At 42.7% G+C, this 16,142-nt stretch overlaps 1 protein-coding gene across 3 annotated transcripts in view; it reads right to left on the reverse strand.

Moving 5' to 3' along the window:
* The window catches only part of ASAH2 (N-acylsphingosine amidohydrolase 2), an 82,871-nt gene extending 67,216 nt beyond the window's left edge, over positions 1 to 15,655 (reverse strand). For 2 of the 3 annotated variants that reach the window (XM_069459785.1, XM_069459781.1), the window contains exon 1: positions 15,247 to 15,655. The gene's annotated coding sequence lies outside the window, so the exon portion shown is untranslated. Of the gene's footprint in view, positions 1 to 8,618; positions 8,712 to 15,246 lie in introns of all 3 variants that reach the window. The other variant, XM_069459784.1, reaches the window with a different exon arrangement.
* Between the last annotated feature and the right edge of the window lie 487 nt (positions 15,656 to 16,142).

A 16,142-nucleotide genomic window follows, 5' to 3' on the forward strand; every position in this document is an offset into this window, starting at 1 on the left:
GGCAAAGGGAAAACAGAGAGAGGAAAAGTAAATTCACCAGATGGCAGCAAGAAAAGCTGCAGATCCAGGCTCATGAAGGGCAGGCATCAGGGCAGCTCCGTGGATGTAGGAGCAGGAGCCGTGGGACAGTATCTTCAGCGCATCACCACTGGGAAGGAAGCCCTCCACTGCTGAAAGATTTTGTGCTACTGCATTCAGGAGTCAGGTCCTGAAGACAGCATCTGACTGGCCTAGCTTGGGTCATACACTTATCCTGTCCTTTGAGGGGTGCCTAAATGCAAATCTTAACAAGGACTATCCCCAAAGAGGGAAGGGTAGTTCCCCAAAAAGAAAATCAAGGTGGTATAGATGTTGGGCGGTAGAAACAGCAGATACCCACTGGTGACCTGCCATTGGATTTCCTTCTCACTCCCTTCTGCCTTGCAGTGGGAGGCCTCTGGACAGCCCCTGTGGTCTCTTCCAGACCTCTTCAGACATCTTCCTCCTCATGAAAAATAGCCATGCCATGGCCCATTCATAGAGTCCTGCTCAGTGGCCAACAATCTAGTCAGATGAGGTCATTTTAGGTAGGGTTTTAGTAGATGATAATGGCTTCACATATCACCTTTCCTAGATGACATTTGAAAGATCATACCTGAACTATAAGGGGCTGAGAATCCAAGCACTATGGCAGAGCCAGTGGAGAAAATCTGGCTCCTATAGCCAGGAATAAGACTAGCCTGGGATAAGATGAAGATACAGTCATTGCAAATATTTTAACTTGTGCACATATTTTATTTCTGTCTGAATGACCTCCACATAAATTCTATTAGCTAGGATAACCTAACTGTTCTCTACACTCCACCCCAACAAAGTCACTCATGTACACATACTCCACCCATTTTTACAGACAAGGAAACAGACACAACTTTCCAGAACAGGGAAGGGTAGTTGAAAGTGAGCATGATCCTGCAGTGGTTATTTTAGGATACAAGCCCAAGTCTCCAGACTCCTAGAGAAGACAATTTTCCCGTCACCAAACTCCTACTGTCAACATCACCCTTACCTGGGCCCTGGATTGGCAGCCTCTGGAGATACAAAGTTCAATGTGTTCACTCTTTATTAGCAGTGAAGAAAAGCTATATTCTCTATCCCTTGACACTCTATCACAGAGGGGAAAACTACACAGCACAAAGTAAAGGCAACTGAGGGAAAACTGTATTCAAGCCATAATAATATTTCTTCCAAAACACAGATTCTAAACCATTAACCAATAATCACTAGCATCACAAATTTTCTTAATATTCTTCTTATGCCTACCAGGTTGGATCCTTAAAAGGCATGGTGCTAATTTCATACACTCTATGCTAATGGCCACATTCTTCCATTCTTTAACTCTTAGAGTACTCAAAGATTAAATTGCTTCTAGAAAACATGTACTATTTTATGTACATCCAGACTGTCATCTCTAAAGACCGTTTCTTGCTAACAGGAACCAGAGATGCTTGGGGAAAAATGCTGGTTTTGTGTGTAGGGCAGGAATCACATAAACTAAACTTGGAATATTTTTATCATACCAGAAATTTTTAAAAGTTATCAAAATTATCAAAACTATATCAAAAGAACTAAAGAGGCTCAGACTAACCAAAGATCAGTTCATTGGAGCATCAGTTAAAAAAATATTAGTTGAAACATATCATATATGCTTCAGTTCATGATGTGATAATGATACTTTTTAAAAGATGCTAGGGAATCAATTCGTTATTCTGAATATTTGGTTAAAAAAAAGCAGGGTGGGGAAGAGTGGGAATGAAGGGTGTACTCTGCTTTTCCTGTATACGTGTACTTTGGGAAAGCCAAGCAGTTGATGAGGGCCAGTTCCTCTAGATCAAAGTATTCCAGCTAATAAACGAGGAGGCAATGACAAACTTGAGTCTCTGTATTTTCGGAACCCCCAGTGAAATGATGGATCTGGGCAAAGATTATCAACAGCTGCTTATGTCACCAAAAAAGAGACAACCAGATATAGCAAGCCTCTGAACCATGTACGCAACATTCTCAAGTATTCTTACCAAAAAGTGAAACCTAAACTGGATCTACCTCTAGATCTCAGTGCCTGTTTGTAGGACATACGAGAGACAACTGCAGACATATGTCAGAGTACAACACGGGAGTACAGTAAGCCAAATCCAGACCGTGAGAAAGTGTATTACGAATGAAACAGTTTTAAAAAAAAAAAACAGGCCGGGCGCGGTGGCTCACGCCTGTAATCCTAGCACTCTGGGAGGCCGAGGTGGGCGGATCGTTTGAGCTCAGGAGTTCGAGACCAGCCTGAGCAAGAGGGAGACCCCATCTCTACTAAAAATAGAAAGAAATTATATAGACAGCTAAAAAAAATATAGAAAAAATTAGCCGGGCATGGTGGCACATGCCTGTAGTCCCAGCTACTCGGGAGGCTGAGACAGGAGGATCCCTTGAGCTCAGGAGTTTGAGGTTGCTGTGAGCTAGGCTGAAGCCATGGCACTCACTCTAGCCTGGGCAACAGAGTGAGACTCTGTCTCAAAAAAAAAAAAAAAAAAAAACAAACAAAAAAAAAAAAAAAAACAAATGGGAAATGGAGAAGAAGAGAAAAAAGGAGGAGCAAGAGGAAGAAAAGGGGGTGGGGCTGAGAGAGGCAAACAGGAACAAGAATGGGGGGAGGGGAGAGAAGGACAGAGGGCAGAGGAGAGCCCGGCCAGGAGAGGGTGGTGGGAAGAGGACAGGAAAGGAGAGAGATAAAAGCTCTGCACTGAAAGAGGCTTGAGAGACACATCAATCAACAGAATGATGTAGGCTCAAAACCAACATTGGAACCTGATCCAAACAAACTCTTTTTTTATGAGACCATTGGGGAAATGTGAACACTGCCTAGATATTTAACAATGTTAAGGGATTGTTGTTTAAAATACTGGTGTGAGAATGGTATTGTGATTCTACTTTTAAAAGAAAGTCTTACGTTTATAGAGACGCATTCTGAAACACAGAATTTAAAAAAGATACTACAAAAAGTGCAAAAGTAGGATGGATGGATGGACAGTTAGAAGGACAGATGGGAGGGCAGATGATTGGATGTAAGATTTGTTCTTGAATCTGCCGGCTAGTGGGAAAGAGGTAGGTTAAAAGCCCAGTAGTAGATACTCTGAAGTGCTTCACTCAACACTCATTCCAAATCTTTCTGGCATGCAGAAACTGGACCCCCATTTGCCTGTCGTCCAGACGGAGTTTAGGTTCTGCCTTTCAGACACACTGGCATGAGACTTTGATTCAGAACCCAGCCACCTGGGGAGAGATGCAGGGCATGGGACCTCCATGTTGCTGGCTTGGATCATGGGAGCACAGCTCTGAGTGGCAGCTGGGTGGCTGCTTCCTTATTCCATGACCGTGGCTGAGACAGCCTCCCTCTAAGCGGCTCAGTTCCGCCATTTAAGTTGGGGCCTTGTTCCTGAAAGCTCAGCCTCAACTGTCTGTCTTTGGCCTTCACAATGATTCTGTTAGTTATCTCTATCCCTTAATAAATCCTTTTCTTTTTAAGCAGAGTAGATTCTGTTATCTCTAACTAGGAACTTGGCCCAGCTAAATCTCACAAAAGTGAGATTCTATGGTGGATCTACACATTCTAATCAACTGGACCCTGTGTGTGCCAAGCTGCCTCTGGGAACATTTCTAAAGTTAAAAGTGATGAGCAGTTTGACACAACGAATTTTTTTATTGGATCCAAAAAGAAATTTGTTTTAAGTACACAGGGCTGCTATGGCGATACCTTGACATCTCAAGGGTTTTGTGCAGGACTGAAAAATCCCCCTGAACTTCAAATCAGTTTCATATTCAGTTAACTACAGACTCACATTTTCAAGGGTCTCAGTTCAACCTTGAACTCAACCAGCAAGCAGTAGGAGGGAGGGCTCGTCTGTTCCAAGCTGGAATGGTTGTTTCTTACTTAACCCCTTATGGGTTCATCATATGTTCAGCCTGAGACTGCAACTAGGGATGTGCCCCTGTGTGCCGGGGAAACCAGGTTGATTCCATGAGGGAGGTCCCGGCTCTAACCACAGTGGCAGGGCAAGGAGGAAAGTGGAGCAGGCCAGCGGGGCACACCATGGCTCTCCTTCCCCCAGGGGATTTACAAAGTCCATGTTCCCAGAAAAAGTAGATGATGACAATCCTTCTGCTTTTCTCAGAGAACATGGCAGATAAACTACTCCAGGATTACGGAGCTTCTCTCGTCAAATTTACCCCAGTCCTGCTTTCAGTACAAAGGAAAAAGATAAAGGGAAGCATCGAGGGTATGAGAAGAACTGGCATTTAAATCCAAAGTCTAGATTTATGTATTTGTTTATTTGTTTGTCTTCAGTATCCCACAATCCTTCTGAGCTTCATTTTCCTTATTAGAAAAAGAAAGACAAATAAGAACCTACCTTGTCAAAAGACCACACGATGGTATGTTTTTAAAATTACTCTGCTAACTCTGTAACAAGATGCAAATCAGTTATTGTATTAATTATGGATTAAAATATTATGGGTACCCAGGAGTGGTAGGTTCTGTGCATTTTAAACTCTATAGCACAGTTATTTTTTCTTGGTATATTCCTCATGCTTGGTTCTAAAGATCTCCCTATTCGAGTTGGATAAACTCAACCTTAAGGGAGGAGGAATGTCTTTTGCTATTTTGACACATACAGAGAGTTTAAAAATCTAGATAAAACTAGAATTGGAATTGCAAAACTTCCCCAAGTCTCTACTGTTACATAAACAGTGGGGGGGGGGGGGGCGCTGTATAATCTTTTTCAGAATATTTGGAAATTATTCTCTGATGATTTATCTTTTTCCAAAGGCACGGATAAGAATTTATTTTATTTGGCAGTGACAAATTTGACCTGTTTGCTATACAAGATTACAAAGGCAGATTGGGAGGAAGCAGGCTGCAGCTGCATTTATCATCATTTCAGGGACGGGGTGACAGTATCATTTGATGTAACTCTTGCCCTCTACATAAATCTCAGCTGGTTTGCAACTCCCCTGGTACTGTGCACCTGTGGGAAAAGTACCACATGGTCCTTTGGTAAAGCTTGGAAAAGAAAACCAAGAGAAGCAGAAAGCAACCTTATCATATCAAGTCCACCCTGACGCAATCCATGTTCTCTCTGCCAACGTGAGGGGAGAGGGAGGAGCATGTGAATGGAGCTTAGCAGGAAGGCGTATTGTCTTTCTTGTGTTGGGCAGAACCGACCTGAGGAGAACTCTGCTGAGTAGGAATTGCTCCCTTCCCTGCCTGGAGCAAACTCACTGGCCACCAACCATTCAGGGAACCTCCCATTAGATCATCAAGAAGTAAAAGGGAAGGAGAACCAGACCATCCCTGTGCCAGAGGTGAACAAACCATTTCTCACATTCTCTCTTGCTGCAATTGTCTAAATCCTTCCCAAAGACAATCTACTTAAGACCTAGGAAGAAAAGGAAAAAGTTCTTGTTAATATGTATCTACCTAGAGGGTAATGCCTGCAGGAGGACTTAACATCTTGGGTTTGTCATTGATTTGGGATGGTGATAAGAGCCAGGTGACATCTGAAATACAAGGCTCAAAGGGTGCAGTCAATGAAACGAAAGTGGGCGTCTGTCTGATGATCCCCCTTTGTGGAGGCCATGACCACGCCTCTGCATGAACTGGAGGCTGAGGCATGGGTAGGAAGTCCTCAGGACTGAGGTTAGGGTAGGACATGCCAAAGAGTCAGAGGGAGACAAAAGTCAATGAGAGACAGCCAGAGATCAATGACAAGAGAGAAACCAGGCAGGAATCTTGAGCTTGCAGGAGCCAAAGGCAAGATACAACTCTGATGTCAGAAACAAGATGGGGCCAGGCAGGGGTGGCATCTAAGCTAACGCAGACAAGGCACAAGTCCAAAGGGGTTGGCAGCCTTGGGTCCAGGTCACCTACAGGTAGTATTTTTGACTCCATTTTATGAGTCAGTAGATTAGAGAGACTTGTGTGGGTTGGGCTGGCTTATCCAGCCAGGACAAAAAGGACGATAATTAAACAATAATTTATTGAGCTCTTACTATGTAGATACATATCAAGCTGGGGCAAGAAGGACAGTCACCTTTTTAAAATCATAAAAAATAAAATGAAATTAACTTATTGAACTCTTAGTATGTTCCAGACACTGCTCTAAGAACATTGCATGAATTACTTCATTTAGTTCTCACGGTAACTCTATGAGAGTAGTACTATCCCTATCCCCATTTTACATTTGAATTACAAAACAAAAACTATCATAGGGAAATTAAAACAAATAGCCGGAGGTCATATAGCCAGTAAGTGATCAAGCTGGATTCAAAACCAGATCATCTGCCTTCAAAGTTTTCTAGCTTAACCACCAGCTACACTATGCAACACAAGCATCTGCCTTTTATAAGTATTAATATACTTCACATCTTTAGAGTAACAATAAGATAGTTTATGCAAAGTAGTCAAAACCACAAAGCTGTTATAAGACGAATCAGGCCTTTAGACGCAGGGGAAGTGAGAAGAGGTAAGGATTCTGCAGTCCTCTAGGCCAACCCCTTTGGAGATAAAGCAAAGTTACCTGCCCGAGGTCACTGCAGTGAAGACTGGAGCGCTCATTCATAGTTGATTCTCTAGTCCTTTACGACAGTATGGAAGGCTATGCTTTCCAGCCCCCTGGTAGTTACTGGCCAATGGACTGTGAGTGGCAGTGACATGTGTCACTTCTGGGCTGGAGTATTTAATGCTGAGGCATTTGAGAGAGGGTGTGAGTTCTGCATAGTGTCCCTTCCTCCACAGTGGTGATCCTGATTGTCACATGTCCATATGACAGGTTACAAGATCCTTGAGATACCACTTGGAAGAAGTATGTCAAGAGTCACCAGACCAGGAATGGGCTTTGCATAAAGAGGACATAAATGTTTATGTGTTAAGCAACTAAGATTTGGGGGGGGTTATTTGTTACTACAACAAACTTCTGGCCCGTCCTGACTCTAATACCATCACAATGCCAGGTAATGAAGATGACTCCTTATCTAAATTATAAATCTTTTTAAGTTCTTTTGATCCAATAAACACCTCAAATCAAACGGTTTTGTTTCTACTTTTCAAAATACATTAAAATCTCTCTAATTCAGAGATCAAATTTCATGCAATCTCAACTCCAAAGCATAGTGAAAAATAGGAAGTAAATAGCAAAGGCCTCTAGGTCACAGAAGTTCATGAAATAAAGTCCATGCATTTTATATGACAAGAGAGACTCCTAGGCTCCTTCAGATGGAGGAGAATTTTAATTTACATACAATTCCAACCAACTGTTCTTTCCCTTCCAATCGCAGAAAATTAGGACAAGCCAGGTTTGTGCAAACAGGCACACAGGTAGCAAAAGTGGTAGCTGAAAGAGACTCAAGTGAAAATGACTCCATCCAGGACAATAATCAACGGTCAGAGTGACAATCTGAGTCATTTTTAACAAGCTTTAGGACACCATGATGTGTAACACATTTGAAAACAGTTTTCTCCAGGATATTTTTTCTTAATTTGGCAGTTTGAAAGAAAGAACTGCAAGATTTAAAACTATCAACCATACAAAGGGAAAGACAGAGACAAGAGATAATTAGAATAATCCATTTCAAAATACAACACTGTTTTATTAGAGTGGGATTTGGATTTTTTTTATTTTACGCATTTTACTTAACCATATTTTAAATTTTCCTGCAATAATCACATATTACTTTTGTAATATAAAGGTAATTTTTTTTTAAGGGATGAATTCGGGTATATGCAAAAGTCACACCGAGTGTGACTTTAAAGTGTAAATTTAAGTCATTTAAAGGGAATACTTTAATTCCCCAACTAGGCTAAAAAAAAAAAAAAGAAGTTGTCAACTGTACTAGCCTATTCTTATGCATTCTCAAATGAATAACTACTACTAAAAATAGAGTTTCTATTTCTTATATATATGAGGAGGACAGTGCTTACCTCAGAAGTCAGTGGTCCGAGTGCTTGGGACTTTTTTCCACCAATTTAGTCAGGACTAATGGAACAGAGTGAGTTCCACCTGCTTATTCACATCCCTAATCAGAGATCAGGTTCAGCTACCTTTCCATGCCCAGGTGAGGTGAACCTTGGGTGCATCATAAGAGATAAAGATTCTTCTGAACAGGATAATCATATCACTGTTTACATGAGGGATTTGATAACACCAGGGTGCACAGAGCTGTGACCAAGTTGCCAAGCCTGTTGCCTCGCAACTGAGTCCAAAGTTGAAGACTAGTATTTTTTTCATTCCAACGTGTCGATTCTAGGGTTGATGTATTCAGAATGTGTAACTACTGGTTCAGCCTGGGCACTGAGCAATCAGCACAGATGCCAGTGTAAACAAGTGGTAGAGTAGAACTATAAGAATGAATTCCTGCTTAACATCAGCCAACCTTGGTGGGTTCCTTTACAAACCTGGAATTATGCATTGGCTAAAGGGTTTCTTTCTTCAAATATTCAATCATTGAATTAGAAGCCTTGTGCACAGAATGAGTAGTCATTAAAAAAAAAAGAAAGGAAAAAAAAATACCTTTGGTAGGCCAGGTGTAGTAGCTCATACCTGTAATGCCAGAAATTTGGGAGGCTGAGGCAGGAGGATCGCTTGAGGCCAGGAGTTTGAGACCAGCCTGGGCAACATAGCGGGACCCCACCTCTACAAAAAATAAGAAAATTTATCTGGGCATTGTGGTGCGCACCTGTAGTCCCAGCTACTTGGCAGGCTGAGGCAGGAAAATCACTTGAGCCCAGGAGTTCGAGGTTGCAGTGAGCTATGATGATGCCACCGCATTCTAGCCTGGGTGACAGAGTGAGACCCTGTCTCAGGAAAAAACAAAACAAAAAACACCAAACCTTCCTATCTCACCTCACACTGCTGAAAAATTACTTCAATCCGTCATGAGGGGGACATGCCACCAACAGCAGTTTTACATAGAGTCTTAAGACATGAGACTTTTCTCACTAAAGGGAAAAACATCAGAAAACTGGCATGATGTCCCTGGCAGGCCTGCCAACACTGCTGGGTGTGGATGCCTCCAGCCAAACCACAATTACTTGCATAACGAAACTGAATTACGTGATGAAAGAAAATACCTTGCTCTCGTTCAGGCAGGTTATAAGTTGAATTATCCTTGAAAGCCCTAAAGCGTGAATTGGAGAAAGAGAAAACAAACCCAGTTTATAGGGGCAGAAAGTGAGACCATAAGCAATGCTTAAAATCTTGCCCAGAAAGAGGGAGGCTGCCTGCAACACGCCCATATTAAAGGCCAGAGTAAATAAGTGGGCACGTTTACCAATGGCTCTCCTAAGTGTTGAGTGCTTTACAGCAGGTAAGTGTGGGAGGGAAACTTACAGATGTCTCCAGACAAACAAATGCCCAAGAAACATATGAAAAAATGTTCAACATCACTAATTATCAGAGAAATGCAAACTAAAGCCACAATGAGATATCATCTTGCACCAATCAGAATGGTTATTATTAATAAGACAAAAAATAACAGATGTTGGTGAAGATACAGAGAAAAGGGAACTCTTATACACTGTTGGTGGGAATGTAAATTAGTGCAACTTCTATGGAAAACAGTATGGAGATTTCTCAAAGAACTTAAAATAGAACTATCATATGATCTAGCAATCCCACTATTGGGTATCTACCCAAAGGAAAAGAAATCAATATATACAAAAAAACACCTGCACTTATGTGTTCATCACAGCACTATTCACAATATCTAAGTTATGGAATCAACCTAAGTGTCTATCAGTGGAGGATTGGATAAATAAAATGTGGTATATATATACAATGGAATACTATTCAGCCATAAAAAAGAATGAAATCATGTCTTTTGTAACAACATGAATGGAACTGTAGGCCATTATCTTAAGTGAAATAAGTCAGACACAGAAAGATAAATACCACATGTTCTCACTTGTAAGTGGGAGCTAAACACTGTGTACACAAGGAAGCAGAGCGTGGAAGAATGGACAATGGAGGGTCAGAGAGTGTAAGGGTGGGATGGGGTAGATGAGGGAAGGTTTCTTGGTGGGTACAACGTGCCTTGCTCCAGTGATGGATGCACTGAAGGCTCTGACTTCACCACAATGCAATAGATTAATTTCAATGTAGCAAAATTGCATTTGTACCCTATGAATACATACAAATAAAAAATAAATTAAAAAAGCAAAAATCAAATCAAATCATCAAATTAAAAAAAAAAATACCAATAAAGGTTGAGGAGACAATGGGATGACCCTGACTGCCAGGGTCAGAAAGTGTGTGCCCTATCTAATGGGGACAGCCACCACTCATTGGTGCCATGCAGAAATACAGGCCCAGAGTTGATGGATCTTCCCATTTTTTAATGGAAATCAATAATACAGCTGTTTATCTCAAATATCTTGATTTTTAAATGTAGGCCAACAATTTTGGGGATAAAACACATTTTTATCACTCTTTAGGTCAATACTATGCAGGACAGACTGAACATATGCAGTCTATATAAGTTGCAACCTCTGATTTAATCCATTCTTTCTTTTATTCAAAAATATTTTCTGAGCATCTATGGAGTACCAGATACTGCTCTAGGACTAAAGAATACAATTCATAAGGTGAAGTTCCTGCTCTCAAAAATCTTACAATCAAATATAAAATAGAGATGATGCCTAAGTAATTATGATACTGAACTATGTATACCTCTGGGGTCCATAAGAGGAGGCCCTAACCCAGGCTTGAAGGGGCTCAGAAAATGCTTTACCAGGTTGGGACTAGAAAGGTAACTGTTAAGCAGAAAGGTCAGCTAAGGTTGGCTGCATAACAAACTACCCCAAAACCTAATAGCTTAAAATAACAATATTTTGTTTAGCTCATGATCTTGTGGATTAGCAAGTTGGGCTGGGCCCAGCTGGGCAGCTATGATCTGGGACTTTCTAATGTATCAACATAGAGGTTCTGGGTTGGTTGGGGGCTGGGTGGGAGCTGGTCTAGGGTGGCCTCAGCTTGGACAGTTTGTCTCTGCTGCGAGTGGTCTCTCATTCTCCAGCAGGCCAGCCCAGGTTCCTTCACATGGGCAGGTAGGCAAGCTTCCAAGAGAACAAATGGAAACACACAAGCCTTCCAGTGCCTTGGCTCAGAACTGGCACACTGTTAACTTCCTCTGCATTCTGTCAACCGAAGCAAGTCTCAGGGCCCAGCCCAGATTCAAGAAGAGGGAAAAGGGTTTCTGCCTCCTGATGGGAAGTCACATTACATAGGTGTGGTTACAGGGAGGGGTGAAGACCTGTGGCCATTTTGGTGATGCGCTTCACCTGGTAAGAAGGCATGGCATGCACAAAGGCCTGAAGATAATAGAGAGAGGAAATGGGGTTTGGGAAACTCCAAGTTGTTTGGGATGACAGGAGCAGAGAAGGCAGAGGGGTTACAAGGGGAAGCATGGTAAGTGTGGTCAAAAACGTCAGACAAGGTCAGTCTGGAACAGCAATCAGGAAATGTGAGTAGCAATAAAAACAATATTGAAAACAGTTCCAGGAGATTCTCTGCGGTCCTTGGGGGCCTCATTTCTTGGCAGAGACCCAAGAAGTTCCTGTTACCCTCCTGAGCAGACACTAAAATTCTTCACGGTCGCAGGTGCCATTATCTGCCCTGCCCTCTTGCGGCTTCGCTGGCTGCCATAATCTGGTGAGGGCGAACCCCCTGACCACTTCCTTCTCTTGAAATGTCTCATTGTGGCTGCAGCTGTCTCTGTCAGGTGTGAGAAGAAGCCTCCCTGAATCACAGATACAACTGGTATTGGACCCCACCTTCCTGGAGAAATGTGGGACAAATTCCCTCATCCTGAATGGGAAAACAGTTGAGGAGCACAACTTAGAGTCAAAGCCAAAAGTGTCCTTTGCTGCAGTGAGCTGGGGTGTCAAAGTTTCCTTTTTTCCAGAATGATCCCCTGACACTCAAATCCAGTGATGTGGGGTGATCCCCGTTTCGGAATCTTGATCCTGGGGATAGAGAACCAGCCATTGCAAAGCCTCTATTACCATTTTTTTTTCCAAGGGTATCCGTTCCTCCCTGATGGCACCAAGACTCCCGGTGCCTGCCCTGAGGGATGGCCAGATTAGCTCGGCTCCTTTCCTCCCTCTGCACGATGTACAGGCGCTGGGGATCCGATGTGTCCTCCGCTTTTCTTGCTTATGATTGCCTTGACCTTGCCTCTTTGCAGAGAAGCAGGCACCTCTTTCTCTGAGGAGGAAATACAGAGACCCACAAAGTGTCACTGCAGAGAGAGGCTTTGGAAAGGTGCCAATCTGGAAGCTATTTCAGAGCCAGCTCCTGGCTTTAACCAACGAGGCAAGGTTTCCAGGCAACACTCCAGCTCACCAGTCTTTTCCTTTGTCAATGGCAATGGGGGTGACTTCCCTCATCCTCCTACCAAGAGTCTACTTCAGAGTTGTGGAGCCAGCACAGAGAGGATATGTGTGATAGTGCTGTGTCAACAACAGAGCATTCTAAAGATGTCATTTATTACAATGGTGATCTCCCAGAGTCAATTGCCTAATCTATGTCTTCCTCTTAAACTTTATACACCCTCCTAATCTGACACTTAGTATTTGATGACTGTTTCTCCATTAAACGATTTGGCGTTAAGAGTCCCTTCCTGTTCCTGTCTGTCCCCAGCACCAACTGGGAGCTTAGCAAACAGGATCCCAGTTCTACAAACGAAGCTACTGAGGCTCCAGGAAGTCCAAAGAGCTAGTAAGTTGTAGATACAGGATTTGAATTCACACCTTTGGAGTCCAGCTGCAGCAATCACGCCACCCTGACACAGGATAGGTGCTCAAAAAATGCCTGATGAATACATTACTGAATAAATCCTCCTGTTCTTTAACCCTTACCTTAGGAACATTTCCTGCTTTATCTTCACATTACTAGGCAACTACTGAACACATCAAAAAAATCACCTAGCTGGTTCACACGAAGTGCTGTGGAGACGGACTAAGGACAGTGCAGGACCCTAGAGTTGCGGGGGAAGCGAAAGAATGCAGGAGGCACAAGACCAAGAGTAGACCGAGGGCAGAGGCACTTCCTATCAGAGAAGGTTTATCTCACCTTAAGGATACTGCACACCGGTGACCTTTACAAAACGCCCTTAAATAATTTTTTTATATCATCTACTCCTTTGCACATTTTTTAAGGTGACAATGAAAACTTTTATATGCTTAGTTAGTTGCAAAACTTGTACTAACCAATTTTCTGTATTGTACACATATGTTAAATCTATTTTGGCCAAAACCTTGAACAGCAGAATCAATCGAATAAACGTACAGGAAATATCCACCCCCAACCCTAATTAGCCAAACCAACTTCATCATCAAATCAGGCAGCCAAATCAAAATTGATGTTAAAAATCATCTGACTTCATTTTTTGTTTTCAATAAATGCATTCATACATATATTCTATCCCCACAATAACCTTCTCTCTCTTTACCTGTAATTCTGAGACAGTCAGAGAGCCCAGAAACAGAGCCTTTGGCACGAATTTGAAACCTGGACGGAATGAGATGTGGATATGGTCTGCTTCTGTCTGCTTTGCTCTTACTTTCCTCTCCCTCTGGAGCAATGTATACAGCAGTCAGCCCTTTGCGTGATGCCAGATTTCTGGACACCTTGGGACAATGCCCCACAGTGAGATTCCAAATGCGTGAGAAGTTCTGAAGCAGGAGCCCTCAGATGAGTTCATAGGGGGAAAGAAATGTTTGGAAAGGAGTTCAAATGGAAACTGAGAATCTGGACACTGATTCCCTTGGATGCTAACTAGGCCCAGGCACCCCTGCAAGTCTTCAGGTGCCTTCACCCCTATCTGCCACCATGCATGGCGCTTTCCAGATCCTGCTCTCACATCCCCGTTGCCCTCTTCCCAGGACTCAGTATTCCTGAACTGGCCTTTCTGACCACTGCAGAGGCATCTGCTTTCTTTTGCCTGCCAGCCTCCAGCCCGCAGAGCCCAGACTCCCAATTCCTTGTTCTCATCACCTTTTCTTCACTTTGGCAAACCTCCATGACCTCAGGAAGAGTGATTTTTAAAGAGCCATTAAACTGATTTACATGACAGCACTAATGACTAGTAGCTTGCCCCGGTTTTAAGGTACTGTTTGCATTTTCCCAAAGAAACTTATTTACCAAAGGAGTCTCCCACTGGTTGGAAACTCAAGCTAATATAAGAGAAGCTCTGAGCACTGAGGAGGAAATATGCTAGATGATTTCAAGACATTTTAAGACCAGTTTTGATCACTGTACTGGAAAGCAGTAACTTGTTAAGTAGGATCTAAGCCTGACAAGCAACATCCCATATTTTAAATCTGCATTGGGTGCTAACTGGGAAAAAGTCACCAATGTCCCATAGTCAGCTGGTGGCTGATACTGCAGTGCCAGAATGGAGACAGAATGAGATCCACACAAACTTCAGTTAAGTCCCTGTATCCTTGGAAATTCCATCACACTGAAGTCTTTGGGGGTAGTTCTAGTCTACTCTGAGTCTCACATATTTTTAACTGATAGAACAGAGAAAGACACCCAAAGTGTTGGAAAGGCCCAGGTGATCTAATCCAGGGGAGTCATTTAAAAGAACTGAGATACTGAAGGTTATTTCCGGTCACCCTGCATACACTCGAGACCGAAGTTGTCAGGTTGTAAGAAAGAAAAAGGCCATATCCAAGATGATGCTTCTCTTACTCAGGCATATGGTAAATTTGGAGAAGTTTGCTAAGTCTAAGGATTTGAATCTTGCCTTCCAAAATGTGGTAGGAAGATGGATTCGTGCCACTTGGCTTCAGAAATTCAGCAAATAACTCTTCAAACCAAATCCATATCTCTGAATGTAAATATGAAGATTCACAGAAAGAACAGCAGAAAGATCATCTTTTGAATTCAACTGTGACCGTGACATTCAAATGACCTGACCACACAGCACTGGAATTCAGATAGAATTAAAGAAAATCTGCCGTTGCAATCAGAAATATAAATGAGTGTGAAGAATCTACTCCCCCACTCCCTGCACCCCTGTTACTTATTTTCATGATAAACAGCAGGCTAATAAACATCTGTTCCTTCTCAATGTCCAAGGGATCTTGTTTGCAAACATGAACAACCATCGCTTTGTTCTCTCGGGAGAAAACAAAACACTATCAATCAAAGCAAAGCTACATACCCAAACCTGCTGCGGCAGCTGCTTGTTCAAAACCGCATGTCATTCCCCTGCAAGCCAGAGTGCCGGGACGCTTTGGTATCCTCTGCCCCTGCTCCTCTGAGCAGTGCTGCAGGTTAACTCTTGGAGGCTGGAGGCTCTAACCAGGGAAGCCAAGGCTCACCAGCCAGCTTAACCACTTGCGTGCTGACTCATGCACTGGGCAGGACGTACCCCTGGGGAGCCCGCTGATGGACAAACTCCTGCACCATCCTTGGAAGGTCACACCTAAAAAAGCTCGTCATTTTGCACCCTGCACAAACCCAGCCTTGGAAACAGTCATTCATTTTCTCAGACAGACCTGCTTATCCGATTTGATTTGGAAAATATTCAATTCATTCCCTACCCTATCAACTACACACCACTGAGAGGAGACTTCACAGGACAAATCAGCACAGAGATGTAAGTTAAGATCATTTTGGATGAATGAGCTAAACTCTGGGAGACGAGATGCCCCCACTTTTCTAGGGAGATTGCAACTAAATAGAGGAAGTTGATTGCACACTGTCACCTCGGTAGTTTGGGGAAGCAAATAAGACAGTGTTTACATTTTCCCTAGAGTCTTATCTAGGCAAAACCAAAAATCAATTTCTGGCCCCTGTTTGAATCCACGTGGAAGTTACTGGGGTCCCTGGGGTGAAAGTTTGTTATTCTAACCCTTTTGGGCTCAGGTTAGCAGGAGACAAAAAAGGCAGGAAGGAAGGCAGTAGGAAAAAAGCAAATACTTTTAATGTCTGAACAGGTATCTTCATTCCACCTGTGCCACCATGCAAGAAGCTCAGAGGCCTAGAATTCCTACAGAAAAAAACAAAAATGGTGCTGCTTCCTCAGTTGTTGATACATCACTTAGAATAACAGCT

Source organism: Eulemur rufifrons, chromosome 28 (assembly GCF_041146395.1).
Source record: "Eulemur rufifrons isolate Redbay chromosome 28, OSU_ERuf_1, whole genome shotgun sequence".
Lineage (NCBI taxonomy): Eukaryota > Metazoa > Chordata > Mammalia > Primates > Lemuridae > Eulemur > Eulemur rufifrons.